This window comes from Pelophylax lessonae (assembly GCF_965119305.1).
Source record: "Pelophylax lessonae genome assembly, chromosome: 1".
Classification (NCBI taxonomy): domain Eukaryota; kingdom Metazoa; phylum Chordata; class Amphibia; order Anura; family Ranidae; genus Pelophylax; species Pelophylax lessonae.
Window position 1 is genome coordinate 383,133,307 of NC_138768.1, and position 22,409 is coordinate 383,155,715.

The window sequence follows — 22,409 nt, forward strand, 5'->3', positions numbered from 1 at the left end:
GCCCCATGGGATCTTCTAAGCAGTTGTCTAGAAAACTGAAACTGAAAATAGTTGACACTCACAAAGCTGGAGAAGGCTATAAGAAGATAGCAAAGAGTTTTCAGATGTCAATATCCTCTGTTCAGAATGTAATTAAGAAATGGTAGTCATCAGGAACAGTGGAAGTTAAAGCAAGAACTGGAAGACCAAGAAAAATATCAGACAGAACAGCTCGCAGGATTGTGAGAAAAACAATTCAAAAGCCACGTTTGACTGCACAATCCCTCCAGAAAGATTTGGCGGACACTGGATTTGTGGTACACCTTTCCACTATAAAGAGATACTTGTACAAATATGGTCTTCATGGAAGAGTCATTAGAAGAAAACCTCTTCTATGTCCTCATCACAAAAATCAGCGTTTGAACTTTGCAAATGAACATATAGACAAGCCTGATGCATTTTGGAAACAAGTTCTGTGGACCGTTGAGGTTAAAATTAAACTTTTTGGCCGGAATGAGCAAAGGTACATTTGGAGAAGAACAGGCACAGAATTTAATGAAAAGAACCTCTGTCCAACTGTTAAGCATGGGGGTGGATCAATCATGCTTTGGGGTTGTATTGCAGCCAGGAAGAGTCAGAAGGATCTGGCCATAGATTTTCCAAGTGATGGGTTGGACAAACATTTGCAGGTGAGGGTTTCATCTGAACCTCTATCACATTTGAACAGTTCTGGACATGTTGTCCTTCAAAGCCCTCACCAACTGTTTCCTCAAAATATGGTTGGCCAGCTTTTCCACAAGCAAGAAAACCAGCAGTGCTTTAGAGGGTCAACACTGTAGCTAGCACATTGGTAAGCACCTGAGGTGCCGAGGACAGGCCAAATGGAAGGTCCATGATCTGGTGAAGCAAGGACTCCACCACAAAACATAGGGAGTGCTGATGTACCGGAAATATGTGTACATGTAATTAGGCAACCTTTATGTCCACTGAAAGCTCAGAAAGATCTCATCTATCCAGAAATTTTGGACACAAATGTAAGCATTAAGGCTTTTGCCTTTGAGAACGTCACCGGATGTGATGAAACGCGTCAGTACGTGGACCGCACAATGTGACCCATTGGAACACAAGCCGGATTTACCCCCGCTCGCCACTCTGCATGGTTTCACTGATTGTCACGGACAGTATTGCAATAGATCCTTGCCGGATCCTGCTGAAACTCTGTCATATTACTATTTTGGGAATAAACTTCGATGTACAATATTACATTATCTGGAGCCGTTATCTTCTTTTCATATTGACACCATGAGCTGCCTTGTGAACTGCGAGGAAGGAAAAATCATTAGCAGCATAGGAGGACCTTAAAGAGAACTTGCCATTCAAGCTTGATTGGTCTCAGTGCTGTAAAGTATATGAGACCCACTACATCTGGTAAGTTACCCATTTTATAAATTGCTGCATGGGAAGAAGGCATCTAGCACCTGCACTTTTATCAGTCACCGTTTGAGTTTTATGAAAGCACCTGCACAAAAAGTTTTTTTAGGAAAAGAACTATCACGGAACTTTGGAAATAATTTATAATATATATATTTTTCATATCTTTGATATTTTGATATTCACATATAATTATATATTTATCTTTGTAATACAAGATGGACTTGAATTAATTTATGTATGGATTTGTAGGAATTTGGTATTGGATTGGCACATAATTTTGCACATATGCACATATATTTGTATTTTAATAATTGCACAATTTTATGTTTTATTATCTTAGCAAGCACGGTAGATAGCCCTATTTTAGGTCTATTTTTCTTCAATTAAGGCTTATAGGCTTTGGAACAGTGAACAGGTTGAAAGTGTTCTGCACCAGGGCCTAATAACCCCATGGCCCAGGAGTCCAGAGTACACATGATGGATATTGGCCAGGCACTGAGGAGACCCAGCAAGATTGGAGGTAAGAAAGCAAAAAGGGGAAGGCCCCCTCCTCTGTGCACAAAAGCATTAGGAATGCAAGACTTCCAAGTATCTGCAAAAGCCAGCATGTCTCCTCATGCTGGAAAATGAAGGGGCACCTTCATTTCAAGAAAGGCATGTTGGTGGATTTGCAGACTGTGAAAATGTGGAATAGATTCCCTCAAGAGCTGATTCTGGCCAGCTAAGTAGAGTGTTTTAAGAAAGGCCCGGATTCTTTCCTAGATACACATAATATAACTGGATACTAATATTTATAGGCAAAGTTGATCCAGGGAATGTCCGATCGCCTCTTGGGGGATCAGGAAGGAATCTTTCCCCTGCTGGAGCAAATTGGATCATGCTTTATTTTATTTTTTTTGCCTTCTTCTGGATCAACTGGTATAGGATTGTATATACTGTATATATAGGAATGTATGTATATTTATGTATATGAGTATGCATTAATATATATATACGCTATATTGTGAAAAGTATTGGGACACCTGCCTTTACACGCACATGAGCTTTAATGGCATCCCAGTCTTAGCCTGCAGGGTTCAATATTGAGTTGACCGATCCTTTGCAGCTATAACAGCTTCAACGCTTCTGGGAAGGCTGTCCACGGTGTTTACGAGTGTGTCTATGGGAATTTTACCATTCTTCCAAAAGCGCATTTGTAAGGTCAGGCAATAATGTTGGACAAGAAGGCCTGGCTTGCAGTCTACACTCTAATTCCTCCCAAAGGTTCTCTGTTGGGTTGAGGTCAGGACTCTGTGCAGGCCAGTCAAGTTCCTCCTCCCCAAACTCACTCACCTGTGTCTTTAGGGACTTTGCCTTGTGCACTGGTGGGCAGTCATGTTGGGAAAAGGAAGGGGCCATCCCCAAATTTTTCCCACAAAGTTGGGAGCATTAAATTGTCTGAAATGTCTTGGTTTGCTGACGCCTTAAGAGTTCCCTTCACTTAAACTAAGGGGCCAAGCCCAATCCCTAAAAAGCAAACCCACACCATAATCCTCCTCCACCAAATTATTTGGACCCGTGCACAAAGCAAGGTCCATAAAAAGTCCATGTAAGTGTGAGTTTGGGGTGGAGTAACTTGACTGGCCTGCACAGAATCCTGACCTCAACCTGATTGAACACCTTTGGGATGAATTCGAGCGGAGACTGCAAGCCAGGCCTTCTCGTCCTACATCAGTGCCTGACCTCACAAATGCGATTCTGGAAGAATGGTCAAGCATTCCCATAGACACCCTACTAAACCTTGTGGGCAGCCTTACCAGAAGAGTTAAAGCTGTTATAGCTGTAAAGGGTGGGCCAACCCTATGGACTAAAACTAGGTTGCCATTAAAGTTCATGTGCATGTAAAGTCAGGCATCCCGAAGGATTGGATTGGAAAAAAGACACAAGTCCAACTAATTCAACCAATAGAAGTGAAAAAAAAAAAAAAAAAAAAAATATATATATATATATATATATATATATATATACATACAGTTGTGCTCATAAGTTTACATACCCTGGCAGAATTTATGATTTCTTGGCCATTGTTTCGAGAATATGAATGATAATACAAAAACATTTCTTTCACTCATGGCGAGTGTTTGGCTGAAGCCATTTATTATCATTAAACTATGTCTACTCTTTTTATACCATAATGACAACAGAAACTACCCAAATGACCCTGATCAAAAGTTGACATACACTGGTGATTTTGGCCTGATAACATGCACACAAGTTGACACAAAGGGGTTTGAATGGCTATTAACCACTTAAGCCCCGGAAGATTTTACCCCCTTCCTGACCAGGGCCTATTTTGCGATTCGGCACTGCGTGAGTTTAACGGACAGTTGCGCGATCGTGCGACACTTTACCTAAACAAATTTGACGTCCTTTTTTTCCCACAAACAGAGCTTTCTTTTGGTGGTATTTGATCACCTGTGCGATTTTTTGATCATGCGCTATAAACATAAAAAGAACGTCAATTTTGCAAAAATAACAATATTTTTCACATTTTTTTATATGAAATTCCCCAAAAAAATGTAAAAATCAAAATTTTTTAACATTTTAGGCCAATTTGTTTTATGCTACCTATGTTTAGTAAAAAAAATCGCAAAAAGCGTATTTTGATTGGTTTGCGCAAAAGTTATTGCGTTTACTAACTAAGGGAAAGATTTTTGTCATTTGTGTTGGTTTTTTTTTTAATGAGTAATGGCGGCGATCTGCAATTTTTTTGCGGGACTTCGACATTGCGGCGGACAGATCGGACCCCTGACTGACATTTTTGACACTTTTGGGCTTACCAGTGACATTACTGCAGTAATCAGTGCTATACATATGCACTGTTACTGTAAAAATGACACTGGCAGTGAAGGAGTTAACTCTATTGGAGAGGGAGGGATTAAGTGTGTCCCTAGGGGCGTGATTCTAACTGTGATTGGCTGTGGCTACTAGTGTAAGAACAGAGATCAACGGTCCTACATAGTAGAACCGTGTGATCTCCATTCTTACACAGGGAAGAATGACAGGCGGCTTTGTTTACATTAGCCGCCTGCCTTTCTTCCGGTGTAACGGACGGGGCGCACGGGGGGGGGGGGGGGTCCGTGACCGCGCGCGGGAGCGGGTGCGCGCCTTCGGCGGCGCGCGCTCGCTCCCTAGAGCCTCACAGGCTAGCGACCTAGTCCTACGTCGCTTTGCCTGTGAGGGGCTGACCGCCGCAAGAAATAGTCGTGCGGCGGTCGGCAAGCGGTTAAAGGTAACCATCCTCACCTGTGATCTGTTTGCTTGTAATTAGTGTGTGTGTATAAAAGGTTAATGAGTTTCTGGACTCCTGACAGACCCTTGCATCTTTCATCCAGTGCTGCACTGCCATTTCTGGATTCTGAGTCATGGGGAAAGCAAAAGAATTGTCAAATGCACAATAAGGAGGCACTTGAAGAAAGATGGACTGCATGGTCGAGTCAGAAGAAGAAAGCCATTACTACTCAAATGCCACAAAGTATCCCGCTTACAATACGCCAAACAGCACAGAGACAAGCCTCAAACCTTCTGCCACAAAGCTATTTGGATTGATGAGACCAAGATTGAGTTTTTTGGCCACAACCATAAACGCTACATTTGGAGTGTCAACAAGGCCTATGATGAAAGGTACACCATTCCTACTGTGAAACACGGAGGTGGATCGCTGATGTTTTGGGTATGTGTGAGCTACAAAGACGCAGGAAATTTGGTCAGAATTGATGGCAAGATGAATGCAGTATGTTATCAAAAAATACTGAAGGAAAATTTTAAATACTGAAGGAAAATTTGCATTCATCAGCCCGGAACGTACTTGGACATTCCAACATGACAATGATCCTAAACACAAGGCCAAGTCGACCTGTCATTGGCTACAGGAGAATAAAATGAAGGTTCTGGAGTGGTCATCTCAGTCTCCTGACCTCAATATCATTGTACCACTCAGGGGAGATGTCACACGTGCAGTTCATGCAAGACAGCCCAAGAATTTACAGGAACTGGAGGCTTTTTGCCAGGAAGAATGGGCAGCTTTACCATCTGAGAAGATGGTAAGCCTCATCCACAAGCCTCATCCACAAATACCGCAAAAGACCTCAAGCTGTCATTGATGTTAAAGGGGGCAATACACAGTACTAAGAACTGAGGTATGTAAACCTTTGATCAGGGTCATTTGGGTAGTTTCTCTTGTCATTATGATTTAAAAAGAGTAAACACAGTTGATTGATAATAAATGGCTTCAGCCAAACACTAACCATGAGTGAAAGAAAAGTTTTTGTGTTGTCATTCATATTCTCTAAAAAATGGCCAAGAAATCATAAATTCTGCCAGTGTATGTGAATCTCTGAGCAGAACTGTATATATATATATATATATATATATATATATATAAAGTGGCGGCCGGTTCCTTAGGGGCGCAGGGGCGCCGCCCCCCATCCATGCGTCCGACCCCCTAATCTACATGCAGGGGCGCCGGACTCATGGAGTTCAATGGGGAACGAAATATGTTGCTGTGTAAATTTAAAGCCAATGACAATTGGTCCATGTGATCAATGATTCAATGTCTGCACTAGTCATATCATGCTTAAGAGACTTAGCCTAGTCATCCATGGTTTGACATAAAAGAGCTACCACTAGAATCAGGTGCAAGGTGGACCCTTTTGAAAAGAAAATGGCCCTAGAAAGAGCTTCCAGTCTCTTATCATTGTAGTCCTTAAATAAAAGAACACCCTTAAATGAAATAGCAAGTGCCTTGTTAGGGCAAGAGATGGAGAGATGCACAGCTAGAAAAGACCACTTAGTGACAAACTCCTCATTAAAAATGTACAATGCTAACAGGCATTTATGAGTTAGAAAAACCCTATCAGGGTCAATCTTCTGACGTCATTGACCAAATGCAGTCATGTCCATATATGTCAATGACATTATCCCGCAAATCATGTCCTTTTGTATATATCAGCTGTCATCCACTAAAGCTGTCAATAGCAGACAAGCAGTCATCAGGTTCAGACCTGTGTTAGCAGGTGGCATTTTTTCTTTCAGTGAGTCGGTGGGCTTCAGGCATCATGATTGACATGGCTCTACATTGCTGAAGGTTAAGGAGGAGATTTATGGCCCTGTAAGTGAATAGGCCAGGTGATGTCAATGGTTGGTAGGTGTAATGATATCTTGCGTCGGCACTCTGGTTTGTCAAGCCGCCATTTCGTTCAGGCGCTGTCACAGGCATCCATCTTGTGTTACAAGCTTAGTTGACAGTGTTAAAGCCAAATGGGTCATTCTTACCAGCTTCATCCTCCAGCCTTTTGGCAGTTTAATGACCCCCTGGGTCACTATATGCCAGGTTCCTGCTAAGCTGACATTTTTCACACCTTTACCATACACAAGCTTTGACCAAGCAGACATTCAGTCTCCTCATGCTTTAAGAGTTAATTTGTAATCTGAACTCAGCATATGGCTACTTGGTCATTTCGGAAAATGACACAGTTGAACATGAAACTTCATATCTTTTTAACCAAACATAACATATTAACAAAAAGTAGATATTTGGGTTCCCCATAAAATACCAATCGAAATAAGTCCAAGCACGGACACCGTCATGCCGAGGAAAGGCAAGCTAGCGATCCAAGGGCGTACAGGGCAGAGGTTAGTCCGAAATACCCCATGTTTAGTGTCTAAAGATAGGACATTCCAAACCGGAAAATAAGATATCGGTGTCAAGCGTGTAAACCGTTTCAATTCTCAAGATATGAGTGCTTTTATTAATCTGTCAAACGGGGAGGTCCCGTAGCAGTTTAGAAGACTCAGAGCCTATTGGCTAAGGTCTTCTGGTGACGCCCCCTGGAGAGTCAGAGAAAAACACAGGAACTGAGAGAGTTCTGAGTTCTCATCCTAAGATCGACGGCATAACACCGCCCCAAGGAGAACCAAACATTCCTGTTCAACTCTGAAACTTAAGGTAATACCAGGACCGTTTTAATGCAAGTATTTTCATTCTTTTATTCTCCTATTTCTAAATTGCTGTATATTGTGTCTCCATTTCTTTGTAACCCATTTTTCTGTAAATATTTTTATTCGCACCAATTTTTAACCTTTCTATAATTAAACCTTATTTTGAAAAGTGTTAAACTTTGTCTCTAAGCTCTTAAACGCAACTTGACCCAAACGGGCCTGCCTCCTGAAGTGCGCTACTGTGTGTTATAGACAGTTATTTTAAAGTCATAATTGATATTTGTACTGTTTAGGCTAACCTATCTGAAACATTCTGGTCAGGTGACAGTGTGTGTTACAGACGGTTATTCTAAAGTCATAATTGATATTTGTGAAATCATAAGCTCAAACGTAGCGGTGGTGGCAGTGAAAGGGTTAATCGTTTAATTAACCCGGTGACAATCGCTCTCAGTCTGCTGGCATCTAGATTGTGGTCCCGCAAGCTGGACAATCTGTGTGCTGGGTGCAGCTGAGAGTGGCATTGTTACGCAAGTGATGGCAGGGTGTGAGATTGCTTGGTCTTTGGTCACGAGGTGGATGAGAAGGCCAGGGGTCTGATACCCGTATTCGTCACAGTAGGGACACAGCAGATGCAAGCACCTACTGCTTCCTTAGATACCATTGACAGCAGAAACCATTGAGATGAATGTCCACACAGCAAATATTTAGTCTGAGCTCATGTTCAGACCAAAAACTCATCCCTACCAAAGAACAGAGAGTTTGAGTGGCCTGAGGTGACCCAGTATCACTGCAGGCAGGCAGTAGTAACAGATCGGGAATTATGACTAGAGGGTTAAGCGGCCTGCGGTGACCAAGTGGTACTGTAGGCAGGCAATATTAATGGATCAGGGATCAGAGATTCATGTGGCTCTCCTAGCAGGAACAGCTGTGGGTAGATACTTCTTCTACACAGTCTGGTAGGAAAGAGGCAATAGAGTACAAGGCCTTATGGCTACAGCAAATCATAGAGAAGAACAACTTCATAAAACATTGTACTTTTGGACTGAATTCACATCCTTGGCAGAATACCATAGTCTACTGAATTCACTTATTAAATGAATAGGGAGACATCCTATACAAAGATAGGACATAAGGTACTACTTTGGTCTGAATTAAAGTTTTTGCTCGGTGGCAATCATGCACATATACCCTTACCTCCTCCACAAACATCCCTCTCTTACAATTTTTTAATTTTGAGGAATGCTTTTTTCTATAAGACTTTCTTTGGGTCCATGTTGACCCTGGAAGTCACCTATTCCTCATTTCTATAGTATATTTTCATTAGTCATTTAGAGATAGTTACCCATGGTAAAGGAGAGCAACAAAAAAACACATGAGTAACCTGAATCCGACAGAATAAGTCTTCTACTGACTCAGTGGTATTGTTGATATTGAGTAAATGGATATAATATCCTATGTGATAATGTTTTTGTCAGCATGTTTTGAGAATACTGATGTAGATGTGCATTTTGTTCTCTGTTTTCTGTACACTAATTGCAAGCTTTGTATGACTGGGTACACTGAAAAAAAAAAAAAAAAGAATTAGAAAAAAAAGATTTAAGTGTATTGATTCAACAATGTCAGTAAATACTTGATGCCCATAATCTCAGCTCAGAATCTTGGTAAAGTAGCACATGTGGATATAAGGGAAATTGTTGATTGATTCAGTTCTGTTTTCTGTTGATAAGCAGCGTTCAGTGTATCTTCCATATAGAGTAATGTGAAATGTGCACACCATGCACTTATAGCTGAATCCCAGGCAGATTTAAAAAAAAAAAATCATTAAATCTTGCAGAGATGTATGTGTATTTGGTAGTAACTTCTTGTAATCTCCTTTACAGTAGCACTTGAACCGAGAGAGGGAGAGCAAAAGAGCAAATCAGGTGTATTACATGCACAGGCACTGACAATTAGCAGAGAACAGGTTGTTGATCTCAGGGGTGATCTTATGAGTCGGTTGAGGTGAGACTTCTTCATTCTCAACAGGCTGGGGCAGAGAGGTGACCTAGTGATATTCCCTAAATGCAGCAGAGAAAAGTCAGGGCTTTTCAACCTGGCTGTGCTGTCCTTCGTAAACCTCAAATCTGGAAGGACAAAATTACAAAAAAGAGTATTATTATGGCGCAAAACAGGTATGGATCCACTATCCACGTGTAAGAATCTTCTAACATATAAAACATACTATGAATAAAAAATAACATGCTTACAATGAGAAAGCAGTCTGTGGGTTGCAGTAAAAGTCCACTAGCATAGCATAAAGAGTCAATGGGATCAAGCAGGTAGGATGAGTATCACACTCCAGAAGGCAGCTCCACCTGAGACAAGAATAATCTTTTTAAGAACACAAAAAGGAACACAAGGGGGCACCAACTAAGTACAGCATTATTCAGTGTTTAATAGTATTAAAAAGCCAAACACAGACGTACAGGAACAAAGATAAAAACGGCTTGTCTGTACCCATGTATTAGAAGGCAATATGCCCAGAAGAGCCATGTGTAACAGCCAGCAGAGTGCTGTCAATGTATGGGAATCCGCATCCAATGATCCCGGAAGCCAGAAGAACCAAAATTACAAATCTTTCGGTATGTAAAAAATCTCCCAATATATTTGAGCTGCTTCATTAACCACTTGATAAACCAAAAGGAGACAGCGCTCAAAATTCTGTGCAAATTCAAAGGTGAATCGCAAAAAATAAATATCTCTGTTAAAAAATATTCAGTATTATATCATAAAGTGACAATGCTAACGTATATATGATATATACCACAATCAAATAAATTTATAAAGTGACGGTGCAAACAAAGTTTCTATGCAATTATAAATACCACAATGGCATATTCCATATAAAGCATAAAATTATAAATTATAGTCCTTTTAGCTTGAAGGTGCCGGTGCAACTGTGCAACAAATCATCCCAGTGTATTAAAGTGCTTGGTGCCTGAAGGAATGCATCCTTAAATGCAAGTGAGGAAGAGGGAGAAAAAATCCGTCACCAGATGCCCCACACACTTACCGGATGGCCCCTTGGAGTCTGGCACTGGTAAGTGGTAAATTGTACAAAAGGATGCCGGTATGGATGGGAATACCGTCCCCCCGCTCGTAGGATGCTTCGGGAATCTATTCGCTATAAACAGGACTGGTGTGGTTTTTTCTGGTACCTCCAATCAAGCCTCGCAATCAACACTGCAAGCTCTGGTGGTCAACATGTTTGGCTGAGAGTCACCATCATTAACCACTTGACCTCCTGAAGATCTAACCCAATCATGATCAGGCCATTTCTTGCGATACGGCACTGCTTTATTTTAACTGACAATTGCCGCTATACCCAAATAAAGTTTATGTCCTTTCTTTCACACCAATAGAGATTACTTCTGGTGGTATTTGATCACCTATGCCGTTTTTATTTTTTGCGCTATAAACCAAAAAAAGACCGACAATTTTGAAAAAAAAAATATATATTTTTTTACTTTCTGCTATAAAACATATCCAAAAAAAAAATGTAAAAAATCAAATTTATTTTATAAATTTTGACCAAAAGGCATCCTGCCACATATTTTTGGTAAAAAAAATCCAAGAAGCATATATTTTTTGGCTTGCGCAAACTTTTTAGCGTCTACAAACTATGGGACATGTTTATGGAATTCTTATTTATTTTTTACTAGTAATGGTAGCGATCAGCGACCTATAGTGGGACTGTGGGTAAATTGGACACTGAAACTTTCGACACTTTTTGGGGACCAGTGACACTACTACAGTGATCAGTGCTAAAAATATGCACTGCCACTGTACTAATGACACTAGCTGGTAAGGGGTTAACGTGTGCCTAACAATGTGTTTTCTCACTGTGGGGGGAGGTGATTTTACTACGGTAAAGCATAGATCTGTGTCCCCACGAATGCCTTACCTGCTGACAGAATGGCAATATGCCTTGTTTGCATAGGCAGATTGTGTTCTGGCTCTCTGCCTAATGATCGGTGGGTGGCGGCAGACATTGAGCCTAATGTCTAATCACAGCTGAAGCAGGTCGCCGGCAGCACGTATGCACGCCCAGACTCAGAAGACCAGGATCACATACTAGGTACGTGATCCTTGGCAGGAGAGCTGCCATGCCATATTTAAACAGTATACAGTTGGAAAGCGGTTAAAAGATATCTAAAACCCCCCAAAAAAGTGTATTATATTGCAGCTTACACTCCTTAAATGTCATCCTACATTCTTTTTGTAGACTTTTTTCCAGAGTACTGAAAAATACCTATTGATATTGTCATAAATTCAGTGTTTTTATCCATTTTTGTGTGCTGAACTCAAGACAATGTTATCATTATTCCCTGCTATCTTCTGTAAAGAATAGTCTTCCCTATGCAATGGATATGAGGAGTTTAGAATACCAGGAGAGCAGCATAAAGTGACGATGTTGCTCCTTAATAGAATGCAGTGCAATGAGTGAGCATTGTCACCCTAGCACATGAAGTGTGTTGCTGGGCATGGTCACCAGGGGAAAATAAAGGAGAAAAAAACATGAAAAAATAAACTAATTTAGCCACCACATCTAAAAACTGGAAAGCTACAATATATTATTTATATTTTATTGTAGCTCACCCCACGTAGGAGCCGCTGGTGAATTGGGATTCCCCACCCTGCACAGCCTGGCACACCAAATCTCCACAGTATCCCAGAGTCAAGAAACAGTCCAGTGCTTGTTTTTATGTTTTATTGAGGGGATAAAACTTGGAAAGGGAATGTGAAAATTATAGGATGCCCACTTGCATTCAGAACTCTTCAGGGACAACTTTCCTATATACAGTCTATATACACTCCTCTTCCTCCAGAACTCACTTGCTTGCAGACTAAACCCAGACCCAGCTGGAACACTGTTTGATGAATCTGGTAAAACACTCAGCCAGATCAAGCAAAAGCTTTTTAACCGCTTTACCACTGGTCACTGTGCTGCTACTGCAGCACAGTGGCTCGTTATCATCTGGTGACGTAGGTCTACGTCACCAGACATTCCCCTCTCTCGGCGCCGCTCTTCCCCGATCGTCGGGGAATCTAGTTTGGAGATCCGCCCACCTGTGTAAAGAGAGCGGGCGGATCTCCTAAGTGACAGACAGGGTCAGATTTCAGGGTTCAGCATAGCTGAACCCTGGATCTGTCCTTGTGTCACTCAGTCACCTCCCCCCCCACACGTCAGTAAGCACCAGGCATACATTAACCCCTCCCTCTCCAATAAAATTAACCCCTTCCCTGCCAGTGTCATTTTTACAGTAACAGTGCATATATATAGCACTGATTACTGCAGTAATGTCACTGGTACCCCCAAAAGTGTCACAAATGTCAGTCAAGGGTCCGATCTGTCCGCCGCAATGTCGCAGTCCCGCAAAAAAATCGCAGATCGCCGCCATTACTCGTTAAAAAAAACCCACCAAAAATGACATAAATCTTTCCCTTAGTTAGTAAACGCAATAACTTTTGCGCAAACCAATCAAAATACGCTTATTGTGATTTTTTTTACCAAACATGGGTAGCAGAAAACAAATTGGCCAAAAATTAAAAAAAAATTGGTTTTTACATCTTTTTTGGGGGGAATTTCATATAAAACAATGTTAAAAATATTGTTATTTTTTCAAAATAAACGCTTTTTTTTTGTTTAAAGCGCAAAAAGTAAAAACTTGCACAGGTGATCAAATACCACCAAAAGAAAGCTCTGTTTGTGGGAAAAAAAAGGACATAAATTTCGTTTGGGTACAGCGTCGCATGACCGCGCAATTGTCAGTTAAAGTCGCACAGCGCCGAATCGCAAAAAGTGGCCCAGACGTAAGACAGCAAAATGCTCTAGTGGTAAAGTGGTTAAAGGCAGGGCCCCTGGGCCACTTTTGTGTGTAGAGAAAGGTCCAGTGTCCAGCTACATTCCTGTGGCTACTGATCCCAGCATCATCTCTTCAGGCACTGCTAGCCTTCCTGGCTGCAGCTGCCTCCTCCACTAACCCTCCTGGTTACATCCCACAGTCCTCCCAGACTGATCACTCACCAGCCCACCCGGCTGACTTCTCATGGAGACCTCCTGAGCATGCTGACTATCTCACTCCTGCTGTCCTCAAACATGCTCCCATGACTCCAGGCAAGGATTCCTCCATGTGTTGTAAAGGATACCTCCAGCACTTGAGCCCAGGCCCAAGGTCACCACCCCAGTCTAGGGGGCACCCTCAAGGGCCACCGACAGCTTTATCAGCACTCCATCTTCCACTTGACTCCCCTGTTGACATGACACCAGAGTTTTTTAAGAGGTGCCTGCCTCCTGCCAGCCCATTTGCTAGGAATGGACTGGGGCCCTCCTCAACACTCCAAGCAGCTTCTCCTAACCTCCCACCCCTTTCTTCTGGAAACTTCTCCAAGGTTCCAGCAAGTAGGGTGAGGTACCAGAGGTGCTGCTTGATAAGTCATTCAGCTTCCCTGAGTCACTTAACCCTGGCCCAGATTAAACACAGGCTTGGCTGCCAGCAAAGCAAAATTTACCTACAATATCAAGAAAAAAACTATTTATACCAGCACCTAGCTAGAGGGTGCTACATTATTTTTGAATATAGATATGCTTCAAGAGTTCTCCTGAAGCTCAACTTTAACTTAGAGAGTGTATATTAAGTAAAATTGGATCTCTTGGGATTTTTATAATTTGGTTGGTCACAAAAGGCTAGATCCATATGTGTCTTGCAGTCACAAACATTGTGCATTGCATATGTGTGGATTTGAGTGTATATATATATATATAGTGTTAGCGAATGTTGAGGTTGTCTCCCCCCCCCCCCGGGTAATTATCCTCAGTGCAAATATGAGTGTTAGAAGATACTGAGTTATCCCTTTTGTCAGTACTGCAGCTTGAATCATATTCCAGATCCTACTGTGCAGTCCCACATGTGTAATTGCAAGGAAGAAGTTGTGTGGACCGGACTTTCAGGTAAAAGTGACGGGGTAGCCCCACCCCGCTGACGAAGCCCCATTGGACGTAACGCGTATGGGAGTAGCTGCTTTTGATAATGTCATCCGCCTCTATCCTGTCTTGCCGACACAAGAGCAGCTGTGCTTGATAATATTGTTGTGGGGGTCTTTTTATGCTATTACACAAGAGGAGTGTTTCGTTGTGTGCCAAGACAGTGCTGCTGCATCATTCATCCATCCCCCTATATGGGACAAGCGCTTGTGACCTTCTGTTGGTTCAGTGGTCTGTCTATAGGCTAAGGTGAGCGAGCAATCTATCTGTAGGTGGAGGGACTTCTCATCTGTTGGTTGATTTATGCCTGGATACCTTTTTATACACGTGGATAATTATGGACTGCTTCTTGCTATCTTGCTTTTTTGCATGAACTATGGATTTTTTATTCTTTGTATTGTCTGTCTTGCATACTATTCATATGCTGTGTTTTATTGCTTGTGTTGCACTTGTTTATCTGTATTTCAGGTAAAACTATTGATGCGTTAAATAAATAGGACCAGAGTGTTCATCCAATCTCCCTTATTTCTGAGTGTTAAAAATTACAACTAAAAATAAATGGAATTGGCTAATGGCATAGTCATTAAGATTAATGAAAAAAGGGTAGGTCATTTCCTATTTTTATCATAGGATTTGTATCTACAATAAGTAATTTGCCTTCTGTGTAATTGAGAGACCTATCAGAAAAGGAATAAAATATATTTTCTAGTCTGATATGTAAATAAATTATGTTGTTCTAATATAACCAATTCTGTGCTGAATTGTGCCACAAATTACAAATGGTATTTATCATACATTTTGAACTTTATTTGGAAATAGCGAAGGAGAAATGTTTGATTACACATAATAGATTCAAATACAGTATCTAAAGGTAGACCAGTACAATACTTCAGCCTTTTACATTATTCCAAAGATTCATAAAAATATAGAGACTACCCAAGGTAGTTTCAGCGATCATTAGCCCATTGAAATATGTAGGTAAGCATAAAGACCTTAAAATTAAGGGTATGATGTATGAATTACCATCCTATGTAAGGCTAAGTGTATCTATGACTACAGTACACTGATGGCATGCTGTCCTATGGACAGGTTCCAAACAGCTACTAGAAGGATTTATTGGCGACTTAAATGGTAATAACAGAAATATGATATTTACCTATACCGTTGATGATAAAGATATAACTGTTTTTGAATTTAAGGTCCCCATTCAAAGGACTTCATAAGTAAAAATTCAACAGGACAGAGATTTAGAGAGAGGGGATACAGCACGATGAACACAATGGGGGAAGGTTATACACTATGTAGTCCACCACCCTAAAATTTGCTGTAAAGTAACACAGTAGGACTGTTTAGCACTGTGTAGCTTAGCCCTCACCCCCTCTCCCCCATCCAACAAACTACCACTATTTGGCCCTTATAAGCCACCTGACCAGTTTCAAGGCCAGAGAGTGCATTATTGGTAACTGATTGCTACAGTGCCAACAGCAACATTAGTTCACCATTTTTCCAAATTGCAAACAACTTGAGTTTGGGTTTAACTCATGTCTGACTCAAACCCAAAGCTCATCTCTAGGTAGGATTGGACAATAAAGGATAAAGATAGTGCTTTATCTCAGTATTTCCAGCACATTCACAGTGGTAGTATTAAAGGACTAAAAATGAATGAGATCCATGCATTGCATCTGTCAACTAGAAGGAGGGGTTTGATACATTTTGAAAAGAAACTGTGGATTTATATAAATATCTTAAATATCTTGAGTCACTTCAGTTTGAATATGAAATTTAACTTACAGTCTTTTTTGTGAATTGACTGATATATATCATTATCTCTCGTTTATATCCAATTTGTTAATGGTAAGTATGTTACACTCTAAGTAACATATATGCAAGGTGAGTCATGTAAATGTTACCTTGTATTATATAATATATTTTGTGTATATTTATTGATTTTTAGGTTAGTAGTAATATGCAGAGGTTTATTTTTTATTTATAGGTTGAAATATGACACAAGTTCATCTATTTCAACCAACCATAATTAAGAATTATTTTTTTTTGACAATGTTGTCACTTTAAAAGTTGATGGGTATATGGGACTGTTTCATTGATTTTGTACCAATTATTTATTCAACATAGGTTTTAGTACATAGCTTTTAGCCCCTATGTAACCATCTGTAGCCACTTCATTGCAACATCTATTTATGTATCATGGGTACAAGCCTAGCCATAGTGATAAATTTAGTGAAGGATAATATGTTTAGGACGCTGGCAAGCAGGGCCACACAGTGATGATCTCTGGAGCAGGCTGATGTGAATATAGGGAGCTACACTGAGGGAGGAGGAGGAAAGCAGTTACAATTACAATTACATTACAATTGGAGTTGTCATTTAACTAATCTCCAAACACTACATTTAGGGAATGATTTACTAAAACTGGAGAGTGTAAAATCTGGTGCAACTGTGCATAGAAGCCTATCAGTTTCTAGTTTCAGCCTGTTCAATTAGGCTTTGACAAAAAAACTGAAAGCTGATTGGTTTTTATGCAGAGCTGCACCAAGTTTTGCACTCTCCAGTTTTAGGAAATCAATCCTGTAGTGTTCACTTCAGATTTGCTTCTCTGTCCATAAAAGTCTGTAGGAATTCTAAAGCAGAAGAAGCAGGTCAAATTCAGGTCAACTGCACCTGCAATGATTCTGAATTATTTTGTAAGCGTCTTAAATTGAATTTAAAAGCATGCTGCCTTAGCCCATTAAAGTCCATTGACACAGGCCCTCAAAGTGTTGTTGTCCTTTAACTATTTGCCGCTCGGTAATAGCAGATTTACTGTGACAGAGCAGCAGCTGCAGGATTAGCAATTTAAATATACATTGCTGGCTTGCTTACAGGTTTGGGGTGTGCATGCAGGTGCCCCCTGCTGCCCTGAACTGTGGTTGGACACAGCCTGTCTTTGTCAACACACACACAGGACACTGTGCACAGAGTAGGGATCTGGCTGTTCCTTCTCCCTGCAAAGTAGGGACAAAAAGCAGCCAGATCTCTCAATAAAATCAGCACTCATTTCACTTGTTAGGCACACAGTTAACCCCTTGATGCTAACCCCCTCCCAGCCAGTGTCATTAGTACAGTGGCAGTGTATAGTATTATCACTGATCACTGTATTAGTGTGTCACTATTGATGTCAGTGTCAGTTAGTCAGTTAGTGTACCTCCCAGCAAGGGTCTGTCAGCACTAATCACCGCCATTACTTGTATAATGTCATAGCTGCGCAAATTCCACAAAACTCTATATACCATAGTTTGTAGATGCTATAACTTTAACACAGACAAATTATTATACACATATTGGGATTTTTGATTACCAAAGACATGTAGCAGAATACATTTTGGCCTAAACTTATGAAGATATTGGACATGTTTTATAACAGAAAGTAGACATATTGTTTTGTTTTTTCAAAATTGTTGGTCTTTTTTCCTTTATATAATAAAAAAAAAAAAACGAGTTGCGATCAAATACCAGCAAATGAAATCTCTATTTGTGTGAAAATAAATTAACTACGGTAAATTGAATTTGCGTAAAATGTTGCATGACCGAGCAATTGCCAAATAAAGTAGCGCAGCGCTGAATAGCAAAAAATGAACTGATCATGAAGGGGGTAGAACCTTCCGGAGGTCAAGTGCTTATGATTTGTGTTGCATTCCTGTGAAGATGTCCTCAGAAGTTTACAAGTCCATGCACAGCAGTATCTGTGTAATGAACTATATGAGTTCTGATCTCTTTCTACCTCATTTGCAAATTTGTGGTTGAGCTAATTCTACATCTTTTTGGTACAGTAAGTAGTAAGTCATAAACTGACCCAAAAACAACTTTTTTTTTTTTTTTTTTAATACTATCTATTTGCTGATGAGTGCTGCTGACAAGTCTACAGCATGCAAAACAAATTTCTCCTACACTTTTAGCTAGCACTAACGACTGCACCTCTGCCATTTTTTGTGTGAAGTCTTGGAAACAGTAAAATGGTCTTAGATTAACAAGTTCTGTAATTCTGGATCGTATTAATAAAGCCTTACATAGTGCAGTACTGTCCTTTATCCTGGCCACATTTTCTTATTTCAATTATTTATCCTGTTCCATGGAATTCACTACCTCCAGGTTGATAATCTTTCATTAACATGCCCTTAAAAGGGCATTGCAAACCTCCTAAATTTACAGTTATGCTAGAGTAACTTTCACAACTTTTTATTACAGTAGAGGAACCCTTGAAAGAATATTTAGGTTTTAGGAAATCACTGTTGAAAATGATCACATCAACTGCTCATGATATATTAGTATTTACTGTAGCTTCTCACCAAGATGCCCAAAACATATACTTTTTTAACAGTATCATGCTCTGGATGAAAAACTGATTTATGGTAACAATAATGAAATTAAACAAATAATAATAATGGCTAGAAAAGCCACAGTGTAAATTGTAGTATCCTCTTACATAGTTGGTCTCTAGATTAATATATCCTTACGTTGATGGTCTGATTAGTGCACTTTTTACACTGATGGTGAAGTGTCTCCCTACATTTCTGATCAGATTATTGCCCCTTTACATTGATTGTCAGTATAGTTTCTCTTTTTCATTGATGGACCGAGTATTGCCCCATTGCATTGGCAGTCAGTGTAATGCCTTTTAGCATTCGTTGATGGGTCGGCTTAGTATACTTTTACATTAGAGTTTAGCAGAGAAAGTTCTTCTTGCATTCATGCTTAGCAGAAAAATGCCCCTTCAAAGAATTATTCAGGCATTATTGGGTGGAAGATTAATTTGCTACTGTTCACTGCTAAAGGAACACCTAGCATTTTCTAAAGGAACCCTAGGATGCTACAGAACCCTGGCTGAGGAAAGCTCTTGTTAAAGTATGTCTTTCTCACGGCGGCCAAGATCGCCATAGCTCGTTCATGGCGGTCCCCGGTGATATTGTTTGAGTTGCTTAAAGCAAAACTGACATGGATTATGGTGAATGAGCGCATGGTGGCCATCCTCCAAGATAAGCTACCCCTATTTGAAAAGATATGGGATCCCTGGATCAGATATCTGGCGGGACCTAGATGATTTACAGATGTTCCCTGAAAGGCTCACAATTGGGGGACAATCGTGACAACAGCACTCCCCCGTATCCGACCTGGACGCCAATCAATCCTTCCCCCTACCTTTCCTCTTCATTTTCTTTTCCACCTTTCTCTGTTTTCTTCTCTTTCCTAAGTTGTTTTTTTTGTGTTCCCTCTTTCCCTATGGGGTTCGGACACCTGACGGAGTTAACCCCCCGGGGACTTCTTTGGGGTTTTTTTTTTCCCGCACACCGCTTCCTGTGGCACCGCTGTTCCCGATGGTGGGGCGGTGGGTTGGGGCCCGGGTGTTCGCCTCTCCCCTGCCTTGGCGCAGTGTGTTCCCTTTATGGGGCGCTGGGGGGGGGGGGTGGCCCTGGGCCTGCCTTGGGCCGCCTCGGTGCGGGGCATGGTGGGTGGCGGGTTGCGGGTGTGGGCTATGTTTTTTTTTTTTTATTGTGGGTTCCCCGAGGGGCTGCGTCCCCGAATCCCTTACCCATGCTGTAATGTTGCACTTTTTGACAGTCAATTACCTGTTGCCTTCTGTTATGATATTGACTTGCACTTGAAACCTAATAAAAACCTATTGAATACTAAAGTATGTCTTTCATATCATCTTTCCCCATTTCTTTAGCTTACCTAAATCAGTCACTATACTCCCCAAACCAGTGATGTCACTCTTTCATCAGTGTGTAATTATGGTGAGTGCTATATAGGGGGCTGCTGATAAGTGATCACAGAGATAATGTTGAACACTAGGTGAGCAGTGCACGACTGTATATTGTGTGTATGTTTAATACACAGTCCAAAAAAAAGGTCCATATGGGACAAGTGTCACTGCTGGCAGGATAGAGAACAAGCAGGCAATGCACTTAACAGAGCTCTTTCTCCAATCCCTGCACAGTACATAGCCTGAGCAAAGGCAGCAGGATCTCCTCCACCCCACAACACACACTGTAGCTGAAATCCAATTCCCTTACACACAGATACAATCTGAAAGGTGTAGCTGGCTACTGCAGCTGAGCTGCTGTTCCAGGCCATGGAATTTCACATGTCAGAACACAGTAACCACAGTCACAGAAATCACATGAAAAGTAGTAAACAATGGCTGACATTGACTACACCATTGTTTACTACTGTGTTTACTACTGTGATTCCTGTGATCAGTCACTAGAGTTGGGTGAATAGTTTGGCTCGAGCATGACGTTCAACTGTTTGTTCAGCCTGCTGAATGACCACAATGCAATGCACCACAGCACAGTGCATTGGAAGCCCTGATTGGCTGATACAATGAAAGCTTTGCCCAATCAGGGCACGTAGCACTGTCAGAGCCATGATTGGATACTGTCATTTTGACTCTATCAAATCATGGCTCATTGCTCTTAGTCCCACTCCACACTATAAAACTATTATTTCAATAGCAGCCATTTTCTGTGTGATTTTGGCCTGGAGAGAGATAAAACAGGGCTCTGTTCAGTGCTGTTAGCGAGTTAGTGGGCCATAGTGTGCTACTGTGATTCTATTGCCAGTGTAGAATATCAGTGTGATGGTACTCACCGTCACTGGGAGTGAAAGACAGATACTTAATGGTTTGGATTGCTTCAAATGGGACAGTAATAATTGTCAGCCATGTATCTCAAGAGATATGTTAGGACTAGTCTTGTTTGATTCTGATGTTCATTGAAAGAGCTAATCACATTGGCTTCTGTTCCATGTCCTGCAATGTCAGAGACAGGCTTTCCCTATTGTTTGTGTATTGAGATAATGTGTATTGTATTTCAGGAGCTCGAGGACGTAAAGTATGCTAGTTAATTGGCTCAGGTTGATTGAATCATTGTCCTCTGTTAGTTGCTGAGTGGACATAGTATACTGTTTGTGTTGGTTGTTCTTTAGATACAGTATGTTAATTCTATTTCTGTATACAATTTCATCTGCATATGATAATGTAATTAGGCAACCCCTGACCTGTGTGTGTGTTGTAATTTGATAAGGAGGGGGAGGTCCATGCTGTATATAAATTCTGTGTGACTGTTCAATTAACAGATATTCCAGTACAATCTAAGTGATCGGCTAGCTTTGTATGGGGGCGGCTAGGATTTGATATCTATGTTCATGACTGGCAGGAAGCCATATACTGATGGAAAACCACAAGTACAGTGTGGGTTGCAGTTCCGTTACAATCAGTTTAGTGGGAATCTAGTGATAGTTCAGTGTGAGTGTAGTGCGACTGTTCATTTTTACTTTAGTTTCAGTTTATTTTGTAAGGCCGGTTTCCTGCAGTATATTTCAGTACGTTAGTGCACGTTTAATTGCAGTATGTTTCTGTCAGGAGACTAGCCAGAGGAGAATTGCCCATAGGTCTGGCCAGTTTCCAATATGACCATGCCCGCACAATTGTGTGCACGCGTATTGCGAACTCACGTTAGCCATGGCGAAGATGTGTGTGTGCTGACACATGCAATGCTTGTCAGATCTTGGCACCCTCTGGCATTTAAAAGAGTGACTGCAGAACATGGACATTGCTGACTGACTCGGCCTGCCCTTGGATACCTCTGGTCTTTCTCCTATCTCTGACCTCGGATTGCCCACAGATCTTCTCTTGTCTCCTGTCCTGTGTATGACCCTGACTTGCCTTACCATGATTCTGATATCTGATCTGCTGACTACTGGCTTCCAGACCTCTGTTACTGTCCCCGACTACGCCCCCTGCTGTGCCCCCTGCCCTGGTGTGATCCACCTTGGTGCCTACCTGCTGTACCCAGTCTGCAGTACCTATCTACAGTACTCACCTGCTGCTCCAGCCTGCAGTACTTACCTACTGTATCCAGCCTGCTGCACTTACCATTGCAACCTGTTTCCTGCTGTATTAAGAATACACCACCTTCAACTCCACTGGTTCCTACTG

General features: G+C 41.2%; 1 pseudogene across 1 annotated transcript in view; it reads left to right on the top strand.

Moving 5' to 3' along the window:
* LOC309545761 overlaps positions 1-22,409 on the top strand; it is a 53,283-nt pseudogene that overhangs the window by 27,487 nt on the left and 3,387 nt on the right. The window contains exon 3 of the transcript in view: positions 9,273-9,393. The product of the transcript in view is annotated as an uncharacterized misc_RNA (transcript). The remainder of the gene's footprint in view (positions 1-9,272; positions 9,394-22,409) is intronic.